Raw genomic sequence first — 23,958 nt, forward strand, 5'->3', positions numbered from 1 at the left:
TGATCATCGGAGGAGTGCTCACTGTGAGGTCCAGAAAAGAAGATCTATATTCATCTGAAGAAAAGACATACAGGTATGTAAATTACTTGCTAGGAAGAGAAAAAGGTGACAAAGAACAACAAATAGGACTTTACAGAATGATTGCAAGAAATACACGTGATGGAATTATTATAAGAATGTATATGAAATGTATTATCGTTTACATGCAAGCCAAGCTGTCCAGAAAGTGACAGGGGATAGGTGATAGTGACAGGGGGTAGGTGACAGTGACAGGGGGTGGGTGACAGGGGGTAGGTGACAGTGACAGGGGGTGGGTGACAGTGACAGGGGGTAGGTGACAGTGACAGGGGGTAGGTGACAGTGACAGGGGGTGGGTGACAGTGACAGGGGGAAGGTGACAGTGACAGGGGGTAGGTGACAGTGACAGGGGGTGGGTGACAGTGACAGGGGGTAGGTGACAGTGACAGGGGGTAGGTGACAGTGACAGGGGGTAGGTGACAGTGACAGGGGGTGGGTGACAGGGGGTGGGTGACAGTGACAAAGGGTCATTTCATGTTAGTAGAAGTTTGGTGAGAGACGATTCGCGCTTTTCAATCTTCGTGCTTTTCAGTCTGTTACAGCGTGAGGAATGTGCTATCTCCATAACAAACGCTAGTTTTACCAGAACGAGCGCTCCCGTCTCAAAACTTGCTTCAGAGCATGCATGTTTTTTTCCCGTCGTTAAAGCCCACACACGACCGTTTTTCACAACGTGAAAAACGACGACATGAAAAATGACTAGAAAAATTAGAGCATGTTCTAAATTTTTAATGCCCATTTTTCACGTCGAGAAAAAAGCTCTGGAGCCCACACACAATTCTTTTTAATGACCAAGTTGAAAAATTGCATTTTTCTTGTCATGAAAAACGGTTGTTTGTAAGTGGCATAACAATCGTGGCATATGTAACCTGTGTGTATCTGGCTCTGATACTAGCCAGTGCCTGCCCACTTACTGACTAGTATCTCTCTCCAGCCTGTCCCCACACACCCTCTCACCTGCTGACCTGTGGATGGGGGAATCACTCCTGCAGTATTATTGTGTTCTGCCTCTGAATACAATGATCAGTGTTGCTAACTATAGCTGGCAACACTGATTGTTTTGGGAAAAACCTGACAGGCTGGTTGTACTCAAGTCGGTTAATAGGTTGACTTGTGTAAAACCAGCTAGTCCATAGATTGATCGACTATGGCTGGTGTAACGGAATGACCAGTGACACCCAAAGACTTTGTGAGGATGGAGGATACTCCTGTGTCAGCGTCACTGATAACTCTTGGGTCTGAGTCCACTCTGTGCCCTTTGGGCATGGAGTGGCAAGTGAATCGTAATTCATGGATTACATGAGATTTGACATCACAGACAGTTCATATTGCAGGATCTTGAGAGACTACAAGATGTTGGTTAATTGTGACCCCAACCAGTCAATATTCTATGACTCATTTCTATGATTAGTCTAGTGACATGCTAATTGCATCAGGGCTTGGAGGACATTCCATTGTCCTTGTGTAAAGGTGTTGTAACGGACAGGTGTTAATCCCAGGTCTGCTCCCAGAACTCTAATTATGCATACTAGAGACTGCTTATGTGTGATAACCCTGTCTACAATCTATTGATGCTCAGAGGTGTCAATCGGTATGCGGAGACGGAGTGGGTGAAGGCTTTTGTTGTTAGTAATTGAGGAATGTTTAGTAATTAGCCTTAGTGTGTGATTGGGGGGGGGGCAGTTTGATTGTTCCTGTAAATTCTGTGACCTGTTGTACTATATAAAAAGACTGAGAGAAATCATTAAAGTATCTTTACATTTGGAACAAGTACAGAGCTGCGTGTCTCGTCTTGATTCTGGGCAAATGAAATGGGAATCGGGTCCTGTCGGTTGGAGTGTCGATAAGCTGTCGTGACTGGGATGGAAGGTCGTCAACGGTGGTGACCGTTACAGTGGTGGCACAGCAGTGGGATAATTCCATCCCTTAAAGGACGGCTACAAGGACACAGGACGATGGAGACGCTGTATGAGCGGCTGAAGCTCTCTTCCCTCAAGGACTTACTGGAGAGCCGGGGCAGATCGGCCTGCAACCGTAAGAGAAGGGACATTATCGCACAACTTGTCGAAATGGATAGAGCTGAGAGGCCCAGCGTAACAGACAGGACACCCGATGAAGAGTTTTGGGACCGGGCTGTTAGACGTGGACTGGCACAGTATGGACCTAATCCTCCACCGGAGATCATAGACCGGGTTATAGCGGCTGTGGATGCCACTTGGCTAGAGCAAAGAGGTGCTGCAGCAGCAGAAGTCACAGCAGCACCAACTGAAGAGAGGGGAGAGGTACAGAGACCAGTCACCATGGAAGTGGAGTTCCAGGGAGCCGGGGCAATTGGCCCCTCTCCCCAGCAACAAGCTGTGGTGGTAAAGCATTTACCCCCAGCTGAATCCCTGGCAGCAGGGCAGGATGATACTGGCTGCTGCACACGACTGCAGCTTGAGCTGACATCGGGTGATGGGACTGTTGTCTCCCCTCAAAGCGACCCAGCAGAAGGGCTGGCAACGGAGCAGAGTGCCACAAGTCTCTGCTCTCACCTAGCAGGAGAGGGAGTTCCTGCACCAGTGGATGGGACTTCAGTCTCCACTGGTATACCCCAGGGATGGTGGCCAGTTGGCCCAGATCCCCAGCAGCATGAGGAACTGAGCCCAGTCACCCTGTCTTCTCTCCAGCGGCTGAAAGGACTCCAGGGAGAAGGGCCAGTCCAGGCCTCTCCCCAGCGGCAGGCAGATTCTCTGAGAGAGACAGAGGTTGGCTGGGTGAGTAATACTCTGTTTGGAGCAATTTATTTGGGGTACGGTATGGATACCAGCATTGGAGGACTAGATCTACTGACTGACTTCGGAGTCAACCCGTTCGGGGTCTCCTCCTGTGTCAGTCTCCCACCGAAAGGGGAGAGATGTAACGGAATGACCCGTGACACCCAAAGACTTTGTGAGGATGGAGGATACTCCTGTGTCAGCGTCACTGATAACTCTTGGGTCTGAGTCCACTCTGTGCCCTTTGGGCATGGAGTGGCAAGTGAATCGTAATTCATGGATTACATGAGATTTGACATCACGGACAGTTCATATTGCAGGATCTTGAGAGACTACAAGATGTTGGTTAATTGTGACCCCAACCAGTCAATATTCTATGACTCATTTCTATGATTAGTCTAGTGACATGCTAATTGCATCAGGGCTTGGAGGACATTCCATTGTCCTTGTGTAAAGGTGTTGTAACGGACAGGTGTTAATCCCAGGTCTGCTCCCAGAACTCTAATTATGCATACTAGAGACTGCTTATGTGTGATAACCCTGTCTACAATCTATTGATGCTCAGAGGTGTCAAGCGGTATGCGGAGACGGAGTGGGTGAAGGCTTTTGTTGTTAGTAATTGAGGAATGTTTAGTAATTAGCCTTAGTGTGTGATGGGGGGGGGGACAGTTTGATTGTTCCTGTAAATTCTGTGACCTGTTGTACTATATAAAAAGACTGAGAGAAATCATTAAAGTATCATTACATTTGGAACAAGTACAGAGCTGCGTGTCTCGTCTTGATTCTGGGAAAATGGGATGCCTGCTGGTCTGTCTGTGTGTCAGATGAGCTGTTGTCGTGGATGGAAGGTCGTAAACGGTGGTGACCGTTACAGCTGGTCTCTGCTTAATTGGCGTTATTTTAATCCACTACGCATTCCCTAAACATCCTTCCACAAACCTTTAAATTTTTCCTTCCCAGATTACTTCATCCTCCTCACCTGTACATAGTGCCCACTGTCAGACCCTTCACACTCCTCTCCTATACATAGTGCCCACTGTCAGACCCTCCACACTTCTCTCCTATACATAGTGCCCACTGTCAGACCCTCCACACTTCTCTCCTATACATAGTACCCACTGTCAGACCCTCCACACTTCTCTCCTATACATAGTGCCCGCTGTCATACTCTCCACACTCCTATCCTGTACATACTGCTCACTGTCATACCCTCCACACTCCTCTCCTGGACAAACTGCTCACTGTCATACCCTCCACACTTCTCTCCTATACATAGCGCCCGCTGTCATATTCTACACACTCCTCTCCTGTACATAGTGCCCGCTGTCATACACTTCTCTCCTGTACATAGTGCCCACTGTCATACCTTCCACACTCCTCTCCTATACATAGTGCCCACTGTCATACCCTCCACACTCCTCTCCTATACATAGTACCCACTGTCATACCCTCCACACTCCTCTACAATACATAGTTCCCACCGTCATACCTTCCACACTCCTCTCTTATACATACTGCTTACTATCCTACTCTCCACACTTCTCTACTGTACATAGTGCCCACTGTCATACCCTCTACACTTCTCTACTGTGATGTATAGAGGAACATAGGGGATCTCATCTACTGTAAATATAGCACTTGTGAAAGCAAAGCGTCCCTGAAACGGTTTGAAATGTTGGCAACTATGCACTTAGGCACTGCCCAAGGGCCACCGGGTCAGTAGGGGTCCCCATAAGAGGCTCCAGGGATCCTGTGATATTAAAGCGGTGGTAAACTTTGTTAACACTACTACTTTTTAGAGGCCCTGAGGTAGGTTATGCCACAATGTACAAGTATGCACAGCATATTATCACATTAGGGTACACTTAAAATTATCAGACTGAGCCCTCCAGTGCTGCGCTGTGATCAATCTGGCGGGGCCCGGGTGATTCCATCTAAACCTAGTCTTCCTTCTGGGTTCTGTGCTTTTGGTTACTTGCCTTGGCCGGACTGCGTTGATGTCATTCCCACGCATGCTCATGCGCAAACTCTCTCTCTCAGCCCCCCTTTCTCTCTCACCCTCCCTCCCTTACCCCTCACCCCTCTCTCATCCCATTTCACTCCCTCTTTCTTACTATCTCATCCTCCCTCTCTCTAATTTAATTTGTTATAACAAAAAAGAAAAAGTAGAGCTGCGCAACACAAAAAATGCTCTCCTTTTTAATATATGTATGTATTTGTTTTAATGTATGGTCTTACATTATGAGCTGTGGCATTTAAATTTTGATGTGTTTAGTAGCGCAGTATATCCCGTTTTTCTCTATAACAAAAAATTGTTTGCATTTTTATTTATTTATAAAAGGCCCCACCAAAATCCTCAGCACCAGGCCCATGATGTTCTTAATCTGGCCCTGGATGGGGGGGACAAGACCTATAAATATTTCTGAACTGCAACAGGGTCTTATTGACCCCACATCTCTCCATAAAGAGGACCTGTCACAGTGATTCCTATTACAAGGGATGTTTACATTCCTTGTATTAGGAATAAAAGTGATCAAATTTTTTTTTTTAACAAAAAGTTTAAAAATAAAAAAATGAAGTAAAATAAAATAATTATAATTTTTTTTAAAACACCCCTGTCTCGGTAACTCGCGTGCAGAAGCGAACACGCAGGCAAGTCCCGCCCACATATGTAAATACCGTTCAAACCCCACATGTGAGGTATAGTCGCATGCGTTAGAGCGTGAGCAACAATTCTAGCACTAGACCTCCTCTGTAACTCTAAAAAAGTAACCTGGAAAAAAATGTAAAACGTCGCCTATGGAGATTTTTAAGTACCGAAGTTTGGCGCCATTCCATGAGTGTGCACAATTTTAAGGCGTGACATGTTAGGTATATATTTACTCGGCGTAACATCGTCTTTCACATTATACAAAAGATTGGGCTAACTTTACTGTTTTGTTATTTTTTAATTCATGAAACTGTTTTTTTCCCTAAAAAAAGGCGTTTGAAAAATTATTGCGCAAATACCGTGTGAGAAAAAAAGTTGCAATGACCGCCATTTTATTCCCTAGGCTGTCTGCTAAAAAATATATATATAATGTTTGGGGGTTATGATTAATTTTCTAGCAAAGAAATTGTGACTTTTACATGAAGGAGAGAAGAGCCAAAATAGGCCCGGTGATCAAGTGGTTAAAAACGATCGTGTGTGGGCTCCAGAGCTTTTTTCTCGAAGTGAAAAATGGGCATTAAAAATTTAGAACATGCTTTAATTTCACGTCGTAAAAACAGTCGTGTGTAGGCTTTAACGACGGGAAAAAAAAAACGTGCATGCTCAGAAGCAAGTTATGAGATAGGGGCACTTGTTCTGGTAAAACTAGCATTTGTAATCTAGACAGCACATTCGTCGTGCTGTAACAGACAGAAAAGCATGAAGACTCAAAAGCGCAAATTGTTTTTCACCAAACTTATACCAACACAAAATCAGCAAAAGCAGCCCAAAGGGTGGCGCCATCCGCATGGAACTTCCCCTTTATAGTGCCGTCGTACGCGTTGTACGTCACCGCGCTTTGCTCCAGCATTTTTTTTTCACGGTCGTGTGTATGCAATTCAGGCTTGACAAGAATCACGTCGAGAAAAACGTTTTTTTCCATGACATAAAAAATGGTCGTGTGTATGCGGCATCAGAGCGAGAGCAAAAATTCTAGCACTAGACCTCCTCTGTAACTCTAAACATATAACCTGTAAAAAAAAATTGTGATAACTTTAGTGTTTTTTGTTTTTTTTTATGAATGAAACTGTTTCTTTCCAAAAAAAAGACTGTGTTACATAAAAAGTTGCAAAGACAACAATGTTTGAGGGTCCTAAAGTAATTTTTTAGCAAAAAAAAATGTAGGAGATAAGTGTCAGAATTGGCCTGGGTGTCAAGGGGTTAATTACCATGAGTAATATACAAATAATTATTATAAGCCCTGTGAGCTCATCCTCTCAGTCTGCTGAGTGTGTCAGTTTGTATTTAAACTGGCCGCTCTGTATGTAGCTTCCGACAGGCTGCGCAAGCAGCCCCGTACCTCCGGGACCATAACTGATAGCAGCCCCATATTTTAACCAGTGGTGGGGTGGGTCTTCATCTACCTACCTCCCATGTGGGGTCTCTGTGACCCCTGGTCGCCGAGCTACAACCCTCAAAGTCAATCTTTTTTTTGTTGGGGGGAGGGGCAAATGGGCTTCAGCTCCAATAGCCCCTATGTTAATCCGGCCCTGGGCCCCTTTAGGGTCCCCGAAGGTGTAAAGGTGACCTCTGCAAAGTATGTGGAGTTCCTGACTGACCACTTCCTTCCCTGGTACAGAAGGAAGAACTTTGCTTTCCGTAATAAAATCATCTTCATGCATGACAAGAATACCTCTGCATCAATGGCTGCTATGGGGATAAAAGGAGAATAAGTCATGGTGTGGCCTCCATCCTCCCCTGTGCTATGAGGGTGGGAGGCAGTTTACATCCAAACAGCAGCTCTTGGAGGCTATTCTGACATCTTGCAAACAAATTCAAGAAGAGACTGTCCAAAAACTCACAAGTTCAATGGATGCAAGACTTGTGAAACTGCTATCAAATAAGGGGTCCTATGTTACAATGTAACGTGACCTGTTCAAAAGTTTAAAAAGTTAAAATGTTGTTTAAAGTTTGATTAAAATGGCTTTTAACCACTTGCTTACTGGGCCCAGGCGAAATGTCAGCTTTCGGCACTGCGCCGCTTTAACTGACCATTGCGCAGTTGAGCGACGTGGCTTCCAAACAAAATTGACGTCCTTTTTTTCCCCACAAACAGTTTGGTGGTATTTGATCACCTCTGCGGTTTTTATTTTTTGCACAAAAAAAAAAAAAGAACGTAAATTTTGAAAAAAAACACAATATTTTTTACTTTTTGCTATAATAAATATCCCAATTAAAAAAAAAAATGTTCTCAGTTTAGGCCGATACGTATTCTTCTACATATTTTTGGTAAAAAAAAAAAAAAAAAAAAAAACGCAATAAGCGACTGGTTTGCGCAAAAGTTATAGAGCCTACAAAAAAGGGGACAGAATTTTTTTTTTTATTATTATTATTTTTTTTTACTAGTAATGGCGGTGGGACTGTGACATTATGGCGGACACATCAGATACTTTTGACACATTTTTGGGACCATTCACATTTATCCAGCGATCAATGTACTGTATAAATGTGATTGGCAGGGAAGGGGTTAACACTAGGGGGTGAGGAAGGGGTTAAATGTGTGCCCTGCATAGTGTTTATAACTGTGTGTGGAGGGGGACTGACTGGGGGAGGTGACCGATCTGTGTCCCTATGTACACAGGGACACAGCATCGGTCTCCTCTCCCTGACAGGACGTAGATCTGTGTGTTTACACACACAGATCCACGTCCATGTCTGTGTAACGGCTGATCGCGGGTGCCTGGCGGACATCGCGGCCGCCAGGCACACGCATCGGCACTGTAGTGATACGGCGGGCGCGCAAGCTTTGCCGGTGGCGCTCGCGCGCCCCCCAGTGGCTGGAGGAGCCGAGGACGTCTATAGATTGAGAGCGCAATTGAGAGCCACCTTGTAGCCGTCTTTTGCCTATAGGCAGGATACCAAAAAAGTGGTTAATTTCAATAAATATGCTGCAAACACAACAAATGACAATTTTCAGTTCTTTACAACCTATAAAGTGTTTTGAAACTTACTGTGCGTAATACTTTGGAACAGTGCATTGTAAGTTTTTTTTTTTAACAGTTTTTATTAGGAGGTTTGTTCAATAAAATTTGAATTGTACTCTTAATAGTTGATAACATGAGAATTTTGCTGAATGTTTACATCAATTATTTAGGTAAATGAGAAAAAGATCATTGACATAATAATTTGGAACAGGGTGTATATGGAGGTTTCGGAGGGTATAATCAACATGAAAATTCAAATAAGGAAACAAAAAGGAAAAGAGTGCACTGGTAGTGCTCTGGCTACAGCTTATGAGGCAGACAGGTTGTGGAATTTTTCTTAATATGTGCAATGCTTAGTAATATAGATTGCAATCTACCACTCACCTGCTAGCCGCTTGTACGTCTATCCATTCGTTTTCCGTCAGAAATAAGAACTTTTAAAAACGAATCCTGGGCTTTTCCATTTTGCTTGTGGGCACTGTGAAGCCCACAAGCAAAGACTTCCTGGATTCCGTGTCACGTGACACTCGAGCTAGCGCGAGAATACGGCTGGCTATTTCTGATGGTCTCCTGTGAGTCTGGAAATGTCACTCCCAGGAGACATTGCACACAGCTCCCATAACGCCTTGAGGCGTCAGGGAAAAGGATCAACACGCCCACTCCCGCAGGGAACAAGACCTGGAAGTGTGGCTAAATGCAACTGAATTAAGGTAATGGTAGAGACCTGGAAAAAAAACACAGCGGTTTAGACATGTATTAAGGCTGCAGTTCAGATAAATAGAATTTTCATTTTGAGGGTGAACCTCCGCTTTAAGAAATGTAGGGTTTGGTCCTATATTTTTGCCATATTGACCATCTATCGTGGAATTGGTTTTGGGTGCCTCTAATGCAGTGTTTCTCAATTCCAGTCCTCAGGCCCCCCCAACAGGTCAGGTTTTCAGGATTTCCCTCAGATGAAAAGGCTGTGGTGATTACTAAGGCAGTGAAACTGATCAAATCACCTGTGCAAAATAATGGAAATCCTGAAAACCTGACCTGTTGGGGGGGCCTGAGGACTGGAATTGAGAAACACTGCTCTAATGAAAGCCCTGGTGGGTTGGACTTGGTTTCTCCCCCCTGGGCTTCCTTCTACCTCCCGCCTCCTCTTCCTTGCCCTGCCTCCCCTGTGTTCCATCCTGTGGTGCAGGTCACGACACGCATGTGTGACCTCTCGTAGGCCCAATAGTGATTTGGCCTCTTGGTTTCTGCCCTGGAGTCATTTTTCCATCTGACCCTGGGGCCTGTTCCTATTTTCCCCTGTCTGCCTTCCCATCTACCCAGCCTTGCTCTTGATGGTGTGACTCGGTGTCCGATCCCGGTTTGTTTTTCGATATGTGTCTTGGTGAGTGGCATTTCGATTTTTGTACATCATTGTCTATTATATGGTTATGGGAGGAGACCATGCACCCCCACTTTTATCCTCATGTTGGGGTGGACAGGTCCTCTTTATGATTATGTTTGTTGTTTACTTTTTGATTTATCTGCATATATTTTCCTCATAGAACCTATGTCTGCGTAAAAACATTGGCTCCCTGAAGAAGACCGCTACTACGAAGGTCGAAACGCGTAGGGGAATTTTTTGCACATAGTGCTTATATGCATATAGTACTGTTCAAATTTGAATTATCATTGTTAACACGTTGTGATGTATTTCTTTGCCTTTCTGTTTATGGATTGATTTTATCAAAGCTCATATCCTGAGTTCCCCTTTTTTGTCTGGGGGCTCTTTTTTTTGACACCCTATTAATAAATGTATACTTTTTTACCTACGTGTACATTATTTATACCGTGCTGAAACACAAAGCCCCTAGGGGTCAATTTCCTTTTCTTCTAATGAAAGCCATAGTTCTCTCAAAGCTGTATATAATGTCTATTTATTTTTTAGCTTCTGAAATATTCGGGCCAGTCAGGGATTTCCAATATTTTGCAATCAGGGTTCAGACTACTGAAAGAGCTGAGTAGCTAGAGAGACATCTCATGGGGGGATGTACTTCTTTCATACCTATGCTGAGAAAGGCTTGTTTAGCATTGGCTTTAAAAGGTATACCATTTATCGTGGAGATGTGCCTGAAAACAGAATTTCAAAAACTCCTCAAGTTGGGACACGACCATAGCGTATGTTTTAAGGTTCCTACCTGTCCACATCTTTTTCAGCAGGTGTTGTCACCATCTTTGGAAAATTTAAACATTTTGAAATTGGTTAGGTACCAACTTTAATGGATTTTCTGGGCCGTTTCCCAATGATTGATGCACTTTGAGCAGGAATAGTTGGATTTTCTGACGTTTGGCCATTATTCATCAGAAAAGGAGGAGATGTTGAGGTAATTTTACACTTTGCATAAAGGGGAAGTTTTGGTGAAAGTAATTTTGGATTGCAAAGAGTTGCAGAAGAGTGGTGGGTTGGCGGTCCAAAATTACCATAGGTGATTGTACCACGAAAAAGGAGTTGCTTGAATAGGGGTGACACGGACAGATTTTTACCATCATCACAATATATGGACTAACTATTCATTATAATTGAGGATTGGTGCTCTTAATTTTCTTATAATTGATTGCATATGTTTTTCACTTAAGATTGTCACTTGAAGGTTTGCCACAGGTGCACTTGATTTAAGACCTTTTTTTGTGTTTGCATGTGTGTACTATATACAGCACTTTATATATACTTTTATATACAAGGGACTGTATGAGGAGTGCTCTGGCAGGTTTTTACCGTGGTCCAAGAGCTACCCTTTTCAGCTGTGGTTTTTTCACTAATTCACACAGAGGGCTTATTGCTGACCCCCCCCCCCCCTTAATAGGTGGGTCTACACTGGCGCTACACTTTACCTTTATATTTTCTACAACTGTCCTTTTGTTGTGTTGGCAGCCTACATTTTTGTACTTTTTAGTTTTGCGCAATTTTTTATATATAAATACCAGGATTGCATTACATACAGAGTGCAGAGTTCAGGTGGCTACACACAGAGTGCAGAGGTGTCACTTGTAAACACAAGAACCGGACTTCTGTGTTTGCAAGTGATTGTGGTGAGCAGGCACCAAAGGGTCTGAGCCAGAGGTGGTGGAACTGAGTTACCCCAAGTTCCCCCTGAAAAAAAGCCCTGCATCGACATATTTTTCGTAAAAAAAAATCGCAATAGCCATTTATTGATTGGTTTGCGCAAAAATTATAGCGTCTACAAAATAGGGGATAGTTTTTTGGCATTTTTATAAATATTTTTTTTTTACTAGTAATAGCGGCGATCGTCGATTTTTATCGGTACTGCGACCTTATGGCGGACACTTCGGACACTTTTGACACATTTTTGGGACCATTGGCATTTTTATAGCGATCAGTGCTATAAAAATGCATTGATTACTGTAAAAATGCCACTGGCAGGGAAGGGGTTAACACTAGGGGGGCGAGGAAGGGGTTAATTATGTTCCATGGGTGTGTTCTAACTGAAGGGGGGTGGGACTGACTAGAGGAAATTACAGATCGCTGTTCATACATTGTATGTTTACACACACACCGCTCCCGGTTCTCGCTCTGTAACGAGCGATCGCGGGTGCCCTACGAAGATCGCGCCCGCCGGGGCACGCGCGTCGGCACCAGGGGCGAGCAGGGGGCGCGCACGCGCCCCTAATGGCTAGAATGCGAAATGACGTATAGCTACATGTTTTCGTGCAGCCGAGCCAACCTGCCACCGTATAACTGCGGCGGCTGGTCGGCTAGTGGCTAAGAGTGGATTTTAATTTTTTGGGGATGTGAATGCCTAGTAGATGGGATTTGTTGTCATTGATTTTATAGTAGGACATTTTATTACATTCCTGAAGCACTTTGTGCACATTGGGCAGTGGTTTAGCCGAGAATAACATCATCTGCAAATAATGTGACGGTATGTTTGTGGTTCGCTACTTTGATGCATGCGATTAGTGGGTGTGTATGGATTTTCTCTGCCAGTGCTTCCATTAGTAGCATGAAGATCAGGGGGGATATAGGATACCCCTGCCTATAATTCCATTTGTTATTTTGAAACTTTTAGGCCTCGTACACACGATAGGTTAACCAGAGGACAACGGTCTGATGGACCGTTTTCATCGGTCAAAACCGATCGTGTGTGGGCCCCATAGGTTATTTAACTATCGGTTAAAAAAAAGCCAACTTGCTTTAAATTTAACCGATGGATTGCTAACCGATAGGTCAAAACCAATCGTTAGTATGCACAACCATCGGTTATAAATCCACGCATGCTCAGAATCAAGTTGATGCATGCTTGGAAGCATTGAACTTCGTTTTTTTCAGCACGTCGTTGTGTTTTACATCACGGCGTTCTGACACAATCGTTTTTTTAACCGATAGTGTGTAGGCGCGATGGACCATCAGTCAGCTTCATCGGTTAACCGATGACAACGGTCCTTCAGACCGTTCTCATCGGATGGACTGATCGTGTGTACGAGGCTTGAGAGAATAATCCCTCTATGAGTACAAGTGCCGAAAGAGGGGAGTATAGCGCAGAGATTGTCCTATTAATCTCCCCATCAAAGCCAAACATCACTTGTGAAGGACCTCCGACAGATATCCCCAATGGACCCTGTCAAAGTCCTTCCCTGCATCCAGTGTGAGGAGCAGAGAAAGCTTGCCAGAGATCTCCACATGGTGACTGAGATTTAATAAACTTCACGTCGTGTCTGGCACTTGACATCCTGTCATAAAACCAACCTGATCTTGTTTAACTAGTGAGGGAAGCAATTGTGAGATTCTAGTGGCTATAATTTTAGCATATATTTTTAGGTCTATGTTTAGGAGAGAAATTGGCCTAAAGTTTTGCTGGGTGACCGGGTCTTTCCCAGGTTTAGAAAGCGTCACTATTGTGGCAGATAACATTTCAGTAAGGATGAGCCGAACACCACCCTGTTCGGTTCGCATCAGAACTTGTGAACACACCAAATGTTCGTGTGAACTTTAGAACCCCGTTAAAGTCTATGGGACTCGAACATTTGAAATCTAAAGTGTTAATTTTAAAGGCTAATATGCAAGTTATTGTCCTAAAAAGTGTTTGGGGACCTGGGTCCTGTCCCAGGAAACATGTATCAATGCAAAAAAAGTTTTAAAAAGGCCGTTTTTTCAGGAGCAATGAATTTAATAATGCTAAAAGTGAAACAATAAAAGTGTAATATTACTTTAAATTTCGTACCTAGGGGGGTGTAAAGTCAGCATGTGAAAAAGCGCATGTTTCCCGTACATAGAACTGTCCCTGCACAAAGTGTCATTTCTGAAAGAAAAAAAGGCATTTAAAACCGGCTTTGCGGCTCTAATGAATTGTCGGCTCTGGCAATTACAGAGATGATTCATTCATAAAAAGTAAAAATGAAAAAAGCTGGGGGTCCCCCCAAATTCCATTAACAGGCCCTTCAGGTCTGATATGGAGATTAGGGGAACCCTGCCGTCAATTTAAAAAAAAATTACGTGGTGTTCCCCCCAAATATCCATACCATTTTTTTTTTATTATTAATAAAGGATTTTTTTCTATGGTGTCTGTTTTTTTTTTTTAACTATTTACACTTCCTTCGTGAAATGGTAGAGGTACAGTGTACCCCATTACCAATTCACATGAGGGGGGGGGTCTGGGGGTCCCCTTTGTTAAAGGGGTCTTCCAGATTCTGATAAGCCCCCCGCCCGCAGACCCCCACTACCACCGGGCAAGGGTTGTGGGGATGAGGCCCTTGTCCCCATCAACATGGGGACATCCTCCCCATGTTGAGGGCATGTGGTCTGGTGCGGTTCAGGAGAGGGGGGCCGCACTCTGTCCCCCCTCTTTTCTGCGGCCGGACAGGTTAACGTGCTCGGATAAGGGTCTGGTGTGGATTTTTGGGGGAACTTCACGCCATTTTTTTAAAAAAAATTGGGGTGGAGTTCCCTTTAAAATCCACACCAGACCTGAAGGGTCTGGTATGGATATTTGGGGGGAACCCCACGTCATTTTTTTTTAAATTGACGGTGGGGTTCCCCTTAATATCCATATCAGACCTGAAGGGCCTGTTAATGGAATTTGGGGGGACCCCCAGCTTTTTTATTTTTATTTTTTATGAATGAATCATCTCTGTAATTGCCAGAGCCAACAATTCATTACAGCTGCAAAGCAGGTTTTAAATGCCTTTTTTTCCTTTCAGAAATTACACTTTGTGCAGGGACAGTTCTATGTACGGGAAACATGCGCTTTTTCACATGCTGACTTTACACCCCCCCTAGGTACGAAATTCAAAGTAATATTACACTTTTATTGTTTCACTTTTAGCATTATTAAATTCACTGCTCCTGAAAAAACGTCAGTTTTTAAATCTTTTTTTTTGCATTGATACATGTTTCCTGGGACAGGACCCAGGTCCCCAAACACTTTTTAGGACAATAACTTGCATATTAGCCTTTAAAATTAACACTTTAGATTTCTCCCATAGACTTTAACAGGGTGTTCCACAGCTTTTCGAATTTCCTGCGAACACCCCTAATTGTTCGTTTTTCGCCAAACAGGCAATGTTCGAGTCGAACATGAGTTCGACTCAAACTCGAAGCTCATCCCTACATTTCAGGTGGGAGCGAGGCAGATGACATGGCTGCGTTGTACACGTGGGGCTAAGTGGGGGGGTTAGAAGGTCGCCAAATAATTTATAGTATTCAGAGGAAAACCCATCTGGGCCTGGTGACTTATTGTGGCCCATTTGTTTGATAATTTTAGTCCTCTCAGGGATTGTAAATGGCTGATTCAGTGTATTTAGATCATGAGGCGACAGAGCAGGCAGTGATATAGAATCTAGGAATTTAGCGATTTCTTCTGGAGTTGGTTGAGGGGTAGAAGTGTCCTCTCTTAGATTATAGAGGTTGCTGTAAAAGGTTCTAAAGGCATCTGCAATGTCCTGTGGATTCTGGATTTTAGAACCTGTAATTAAGGAAAAGATCTCTAAGCAAAAAATTCCCTAACTTGGTTTGCTAAAAGCTTTCCCGCTCTGTTACCTTGATAATAGTTGTTAAGCTTTAATGTTCGCATGTGAAGCTCAAACTTAGACAGCAGTATCTATCTCAGTTCATGTCCAGCTTCGGTTAATTTATCATGGACAGAAATTGATGGTTGTAGTTTGCTCATGTGTTTAAGCTCTTCTATTTTAAGAAGGAGATTATCCCTTTGCTTCTTAGCCACAGAACTCATTTTTAACAAAACACCCCAGAGCAGTGTTGCCAACCGTCCATAGAATTACGGACAGTCCGTAAAAACAAGGCACCTTTTCCCTGTCCGTAAAAGTCCGTACTAAGAGAAATGTGGCAGTAAAAATGGCGGCGATCGGAGAGGAGTACAGAACCACCACAACCACAGCAATACCCCCACCGGAGCAACTGACGGACCCCTGCCTGCCTGCCCGCCGGACTGTGGACTGGAGCCTGCTGCTGCCCGCCATGCGTGGTGTGTCTCCAATGCAACCTGGTGTGTCTCCAGTGCTGCCCCCTGTGCTGGTGTGTCTCTTTGGAGTCGGACTGGCTCAGCTGTCCTGCCCCTGGTAAGTTCAGCAGAGTGACTAGTAGTAGTCGGAGGGAGTGTGGTCTACTCTGGGCATGCTCTAAGCCTGTGTGTGCATAAAGAGACTGCACTGAATTGAATTCTGAAATGCTTGATTGTCACACACAGTCCTCACTCTGCAAGTTTCTGCCGCACATAGTCAATTAGTAATTTCAGAAACAATTCTCAATTTCTCCTGTGAGTTGGGAAGTCTAAAACACTGGTCTCACAGGAAGTAGGTTCACTCTTGGCAGGGGATGATGGTGGTAGGGGCAGGAGCTGGCAGGAGGTGATGGTGGCAAGAGCTGACAGGAGCCGATTGTGGCAGGAGGTGGGGGTGGTGGGTGCAGGAGGTGGTGGAGGTGGGGCAGAAGGTGATGGTGGCAAGAGCTGACAGGAGGTGATGGTGGAGGTGACAGAAGGTGGTAGGTGGTGGTGGGGGCAAGAGCTTGCAGAACGTGATGGTGGCAGGGGGTGATGGTGGGGGTAGGAGCTGGCCAGAGGTGATGGTGGCAAGAGCTGACAGCTGGTGGTGGCAGGAGGTGATTGTGGCAGGACATGGTGGTGATGGCAGGAGCTGGTGGGTGCAGGTGGTGGAGGCAGGAGGTGATGGTGGCAAGAGCTGGCAGGAGGTGATGGTGGCTGGAGCTGGTGGGGGCAAGGGATGGTGGGGCAGGAGGTGGTGGTGGCAGGAAGTGATGGTGGCAAGAGCTGGCAGGAGGTGATGGTGGCAAGATCTGGCAGGAGGTGATGGTGGCAAGAGCTGGCAGGAGGTGATGGTGGTGGGGGCAGGAGCTGGTGGCAAGAGGTGATGGGGAACAGAAACCGATGGAGTATTATATCGAAAATAACAGAAATATGTTTTTTTTTTTTTCCTTAACCACTTAAGCCCCGGACCAAAATGCTGCCTAAAGACCCAAGGGGTTTTTACAGTTCGGGACTGCGTCGCTTTAACAGACAATTGCGCGGTCGTGCGACGTGGCTCCCAAACAAAATTGGCGTCTTTTTTTCCCCACAAATAGAGCTTTCTTTTGGTGGTATTTGATCACCTCTGCGGTTTTTATTTTTTGCGCTATAAACAAAAATAGAGCGACAATTTTGAAAAAAATGCTATATTTTTTACTTTTTTCTATAATAAAAATCCCCCAAAAACATATATAACATTTTTTTCCTCAGTTTAGGCCGATACGTATTCTTCTACCTATTTTTGGTAAAAAAAATCGCAATAATCGTTTATCGGTTGGTTTGCGCAAAATTTATAGTGTTTACAAAATAGGGGATAGTTTTTTTGCATTTTTATTTATTTATTTTTTTTACTACTAATGGCGGCGATCAGCGATTTTTCTCATGACTGCGACATTATGGCGGACACTTCGGACAATTTTGACACATTTTTGGGACAATTGTCATTTTCACAGCAAAAAATGCATTTAAATTGCATTCTTTATTGTGAAAATGACAGTTGCAGTTTGGGAGTTAACCAGAGGGGGCGCTGTAAGAGTTAGGGTTTACTTTGTGTGTGTTTACTAGTGTAGGGGGGTGTGGCTGTAGGAATGACGTCATCGATCGTGTCTTCCCTATAAAGGGAATGACGCGATCGATGCGCCGACACAGTGAAGCACAGGGAAGCCGTGTTTACACACGGCTCTCCCCGTTCTTCAGCTCCGGGGAGCGATCGCGACGGAGCGGCTATAAACGAATTGACGCGCCGTCGTCCCGGATCGCTCCTGAAGCCGCGGGGACCGCCGCATGTACGGGGGGGGGGTCCCGATCGGACCCCCGACCCACGTCAAGCAGAGGACGTATATATACAGTATGTACATGTGCCTGCCTGTGCCATTCTGCTGACGTATATGTACATGAGGCGGTCCTTAAGTGGTTAATATGTACCTTAAATTGCATTGCTATTTGCATAGTGTACTTGTTTGTAGCCCAAATACTGAAATTTGCACTTAAAACTGTAATTTTGTAACTTTTGTAAAATGCCAGTAAAAATTTGCCTTTGCCAGTCAATTTTGGGTGTTGTGCCAGTAAATTTCAATCTGGTAGGTTGGCAACACTTCCCCAGATGCATGCCTTGTGTGCATTCCACAGTGTGAAAGGGTCTAAAACCGAGTTTTTATTTCAATAAAAAAATATTTTTTATGTTTTGCTATAATGTCCCTGTTGTCTGGATTTGACAACAAAAACATGACATTTTTCCACCTATTTTCTTTGGTTCCGGTACGATCCCCTCCCACTATGATGGACACAGGAGCGTGATCTGACCATATTATACAATGTATATCATATTTAGTGACAGATAGCAGCAGAACTTTGTCCACAAGAAAAAGGTCGATCCGAAAATAGGATAAATGAACATGGGAATAAAAGGTGTAGTCCTTCTTGTTTTTAATGACGGTAGCGTCAAACATCAAAGAAGTGGGATGTAGAGATAAAGTTAGACAGAGTTGCTCTCTGTGTGCGTGAATGTTTGGATGAGGATCCAGGATAGTGTTAAAGTCTCTGCATATTATTGTGTCATTGGCAGGATTTGGATATTGAGGTAAGTAAAGGGATGAACATTTGGAAGGTATAGATTGATCAGGATGACGGTGCTCAGAGGTGGCTCACTAATTAGGCAAATGAGGTGGTCGCCTTAGGCCTCGCACACACAGGGGCCTCTCTTTCTCCCTTTAATCTTCTTTCTTTCGTTCTCGTTTTCCCTTCATCTCTCATGTCTAGGTTTTGCCTAAGGCCTTGCAAAGCCTAGAGCTGCCTCTGACGGTGCTATTGATCTTACATATGAGTGCCAAGTAACGACCCAGCTCATCTTGTATTTTGGTAAAAGAAGTTGTGTCCTTGATTACAATTAGCACTCCTCTTTTTTTGTGGGAGCGTTAATTTGAAAAATAAACAAAAAATGGCTGTTCTGCCTTCAGATAGTTGCTGGGGATCGATGTTACAGATTTGTGGTAAGTGGGGCCAAAGGATAACCTGTCGCAAAATGGGTCAAAAGGCCTGTTACAAAAATGGTTACAGTTCATAGCTTATGTGCACTCCTAGAGAAAGAAAAACAGTCAGCATGTAATACTAAAGTTCAACAGTCATTCCCTGTTAAAAAAAAAAAGTTCAACAGTCAAGTAACAGAGGAGATAAATCAAGTGTGAATCAAGTGACTGACACCAATTATAAAACCGGTGGCTCAGTCACTTGATATAAAAAGGAACGATTCCAGCTGGAATCTGGGCAGATATTGATCTGATAAATCTTGGGGGTAGAGAGAACTGGTTTTCAACATAAATCATTAGCAAAGAAACCTGCCGGGGTCAAAATCTTTCTCCCTTTCATTGTAGGCATCTACAAGCTCATAAAGTTGTGGAAAAATCTCCCATTTTGTTTCCACTGGCCCAGATTCAAGAAGCAATTGCGCCTGCGTAACCATAGGTTACACAGCGCAATTGCTTACTTGCTCCGGCGTTACGAGTGCTCCTGATTCAGGAACATCGTAACGCCGACTGCAGCATAAAATCTGCGTGGCATAAGGCTCTTATGCCATGCATATTTTAGGCTGCATTCTTGCGATGACCGCTAGGGGGCCCTCCCATTGTGCTCAGTGTATAGTATGCAAATTGCATACTAACACCGATTCACAAAGTTGCGCAAGCCCTGCGTACGCAATTTACGTAGTTTGCGTACGCCGGGTTTCGCGTAAGGTTGCACATCCTAATAGCACGCGCAGCCAATGCTAAAGGATACCCGCCGTTCCCGCGTCGCGATATTTGAATGTTACGTCATTTGAGTAAGTGATTCGTGAATGGCGCTGGACGCCATTCACGTTCACTCTGAAGCAAATGACGTCCTTGCGACATCATTTGTCGCAATGCACGTCGGGAAAGTTTCCCGACGGAGCATGCGCTCTACGCTCGGCGCGGGAGCGCGCCTAATTTAAATGATACCCGCCCCCTACGGGATCATTTACATTAGGCACCCTTACGCAGGGCAAGTTTACACAGCGCACACGCAATTTACGGAGCTACTGCTCCGTGAATCGCGGGTAGCGCAGTAAATTTGCGGGGGCGCAGGGCAAAAACGCTGCCCTGTGCCTCCGTAAAAAAGGGGCAAATCTTACTGAATCCGGGCCGATGTGTAGAACTCTATCACTGACTTCACCAATTTGAGACCTAAATTGTTGCATTAATGACATGATATCTGTGTGGATCGTGCTTCTTAATGATACCAAAATGTTTAGAGTTATATCTAGGACTGGCTAATCCAGTAGTTATCAACCTTTCTAGTGCTGTGACCCCTTGATAAAATTTCCCAAGTTTTGGGGACCCCTAACAGTAAAATTATTTATTCGTAGCACCCAAGGCAAGACAAGTAATTTGCGCCCCTAACTCACGGACATTTAGGTAAAAGATGAGGTACAGCGCAAAACCGATAATTGTGAAAATTATGATATTGCTACCAAAAAAAAAAAAGGAATAAATAATGTTATACAAACACTATGAATCAATACATTTTGCCGTGAATGGCTGTGATAAATATAAATGTAAGTGTGACAAAACTGAAGTTATCAAATACAAACAATGTAGTACTAACTGATAAGTGCCATGAGTGGCTAAGTTAGTATAAGTATGACAAAATCAAGATGTGTGGTGACCATCTGATATTGACCACCCGTGAGAACAGTGAGTGAATAATGAAAAAAAAAGATTTATATCTTTGACTAAAAATAATAGTGAATGTCCATAAAATAATCCCAAAAATATAAAAAAACATTGATGAGCAATGAACTCCAAACAGTCTTCTTATAAAGGGTAATGTGAGAATTGCACCACCTTCCACCAAAAGTGCACCCGAGTGTCAGAAATGTAGTCTCCTTACCAGACCTGCTGACCACAAACGGCGGTCAGACTGAGCATGGGTTATTTTAGAGTGACCCAAACGACTATGTGTTGAAGCTGCCTCTGGTCAGATGCAATCAGTCAGAGCGGATGGATGTCTCAAATACAAAAAGGGGCCCATAGTGAAGTTTGCAATACAATTTTAATGTAAAAGAAATATGTTGCACTTACAGGAATTAGATGAAAAACTAGCCCAATACAGTGCACCATGTGCGGTATAAGAACGGGATCTCGGCGTCCTCTTTGTTTCCTTTCCTAGGTCAGTTCGTATAGAAGAGCGTGATGACGTCAGGACACAGGCCACACTATTTTATTTTGGTAGCAATATCACAATTTTCACAATTATCGATTTTGCGATGTACATCATCTTTTACCACAATTTTCCAATATATGTATCTATATTTTTGGTACTAGCAGCACTTCCAAGTTTTTTGGTTTAGCGCAGTGTTTTTTCCAATTTTTCTAGTTCACGGACATTTAGGCCCAGATTCACAAAGCACTTGCGCCAACGTATCTCCAGATACGCCGCGTAAGTGCAAATATGCGCCATCATATCTATGCGCCGGACTAACAAACTAAGATACGCCTAAAAATAGGCTTCTTCCCCCCGACGTATCTTGCCTACGCCGGCGTAGAGTGGGCGTATATTTACGCTGGACGCATGTGGCGCTCCCATTGATTTTCTATTCAAATATGCAAATGAGGGAGATACGGCGATTCACAAACGTACGTCCGACGCAGTGCGCGTAAAGTCATACATCCGGCGTAAAGTTATGCCCCATAAAGGAGGTGTAACTTAGCAGTATCCATGCAAAGGGCTGCACCAGGGAACACAAGCCAACGTATTTTACGTAGTTTACGTTGGTCGTGAATAGGACAAGGCGTAGGTTACGTTCACGCCGTAGGCAGTGATTCGACGTATCTTAGGGAGTAGTTCCGACGTGATTCTGAGCATGCGCACTGGGATGTGTCCACGGGACGGCGCATGCGCCATTCGTTATATGTATCTGTCTGGCGCTCGACCCATCATTTGCATGGGGTCACGCCTCATTTGCATGGCTCACACCCACTTCCACCCATGCCGGCTTACGCCTAGGAAACCCAGCGCAGTTTTGGGAGCAAGTCCTTTGTGAATTCCATACTTGCCTCTCTGTGCTGCATCGGTGTAGCGTACAGGAGATACGCTACGGCGGCATAAATGTGCGCCGCTGTCTGTGAATCCGGGCCTTAGTGTTTCCTGAATCCCTTCCTCTCGTACAGTATTAAAACCCCTTATGGTACATTTTTGGATGTACCCTCTGTTTGTTTTCCTTTCTTTCCCCTTTATCTCTCTCTATCCTTATTTCTTGGGGGTTTCTTTTCCCCATCCCTCTCTTTAGCCGTCTTTCTTGTCCTTTCTCTTCCTTTTTCTTTGTTCCTCCACCTCTTTTCCTGTCCCTTCTATGTATTTTCTGTTTTTATTCCTTCTCTGAGGCCTCGTACACACGACCGGTTTCCTCGGCAGAATCCATCAAGGAACTTGGTGGGAGAGCTTTTTTGCCGAGGAAAACGGTCGCGTGTACGTTTTTCATTGAGGAAACTATCGAGGAACTCGACGAGTAAAAAAGAGAGCAAGTTCTCTTTTTCCTTGACAGGAGTCTGAATTTGCTCGTCGTGTTCCTCGTCGGGCTGGTTTTCAACGAGAAACTCGAGCGGGTGTATGCTAAGAAACCCGCGCTTGCTCAGAATAAAGTATGAGACGGGAGTAAAAGTAGCATTTGTAATGGAGATAACACATTTTTCAAGCTGTAACAGACTGAAAAGTGCAAATCGTCTCTTAACAAACTTTTACTTAACACGCAAACACATGAGATTAGCAAAACCAGCCCCAAGAGTTGTGCCAGTGGAATCGAACTTCCCCTGCCGTCTTATGTGTTGTATGTCACCACGTTTGAGAACAAAGAGATTTTGTCTTGACAGTGTGTACGCAAAGCAAGCTTGTCGAGTTCCTTGACAAGCCTAACAAGGAACTCGTCGAGGAAAACGATGTGTCTTTTCCGACGAGTTCCTTGATCCTGTGTTCGAGGCCTGACTCTTTGGTGAGGGGTGGGGGGAATGGGATGAGAGACAGTGCTGGTGGTCAGTTCTGATCAGCCAACTTAGGTGCTCTTGATCAAGGTCATCTGCTGATCTGAGAACTGTAGTGGGGACTTTTAATGAGAACTATAATCACAGGTAGTGTTACTCACTGTGTCTCCAGCTTCACTGTGTGTCCGACTTTGTGGTGTCTTGCAGCAGTGACACCTCTACCAAAATCTGGAGATAGGGTCTCCTTCAGCCCCTCCCACTTCACATTCCTCACCAGTCAGATGACCTCTAGTCTCTGCCCCCCAGCCATGGCGTGAACTGAATGAGAGGCTGCAAAGAGGCAGAGTGGGTGGCCACATGCTCCAGGGACAGCCCTGCTTTGCGACTGCAAAATGGCTGGAACAGCCCAGGATTTGGTGACCCCTGGCAAATCATCATTTGACCCCCAAGGGTGTCCCGACCCCCAGGTTGAGAACCACTGGGCTAATCATTTGTTGAAAAAGCCAGAATGGATTCATGCAGCTCTTTGGTGCCATCCATGGACAGAGTAGATGCATGCAATTCTGATGGGGTGTCAGGTATTTGTGACATTGTGGGCTTTTTTCTGGCAGGGTTTGTGGAGGTGGATGAGGCCCTGGAGTTACTGTAGTAGCCGTTTGAGTTTTTGGGATGTGATCCCATGTTACCTGAGTCATTCTCCCTTTTGTGTGGAAGTGTGGTGAGGCTTCTGAGCTGCCGGCGCCATCTTGTCTCCTCCGCGCCAGACCGCCAGGGAGAATAAATCCAGCATTTAACCAATTTCCCCTGGTTCTTCCTGCATTTTGACATGATCCCCTGGTGCCCTAAATCACCGCTCGTCGGTGCTCAGAAAATGCTGTGGTTTGCCCCGGCAGTTGTCGCCTCTGCAAAGCTCCAAGTCTAAGCGGC

The sequence above is a fragment of the Rana temporaria genome, chromosome 1 (assembly GCF_905171775.1).
Source record: "Rana temporaria chromosome 1, aRanTem1.1, whole genome shotgun sequence".
Lineage (NCBI taxonomy): Eukaryota > Metazoa > Chordata > Amphibia > Anura > Ranidae > Rana > Rana temporaria.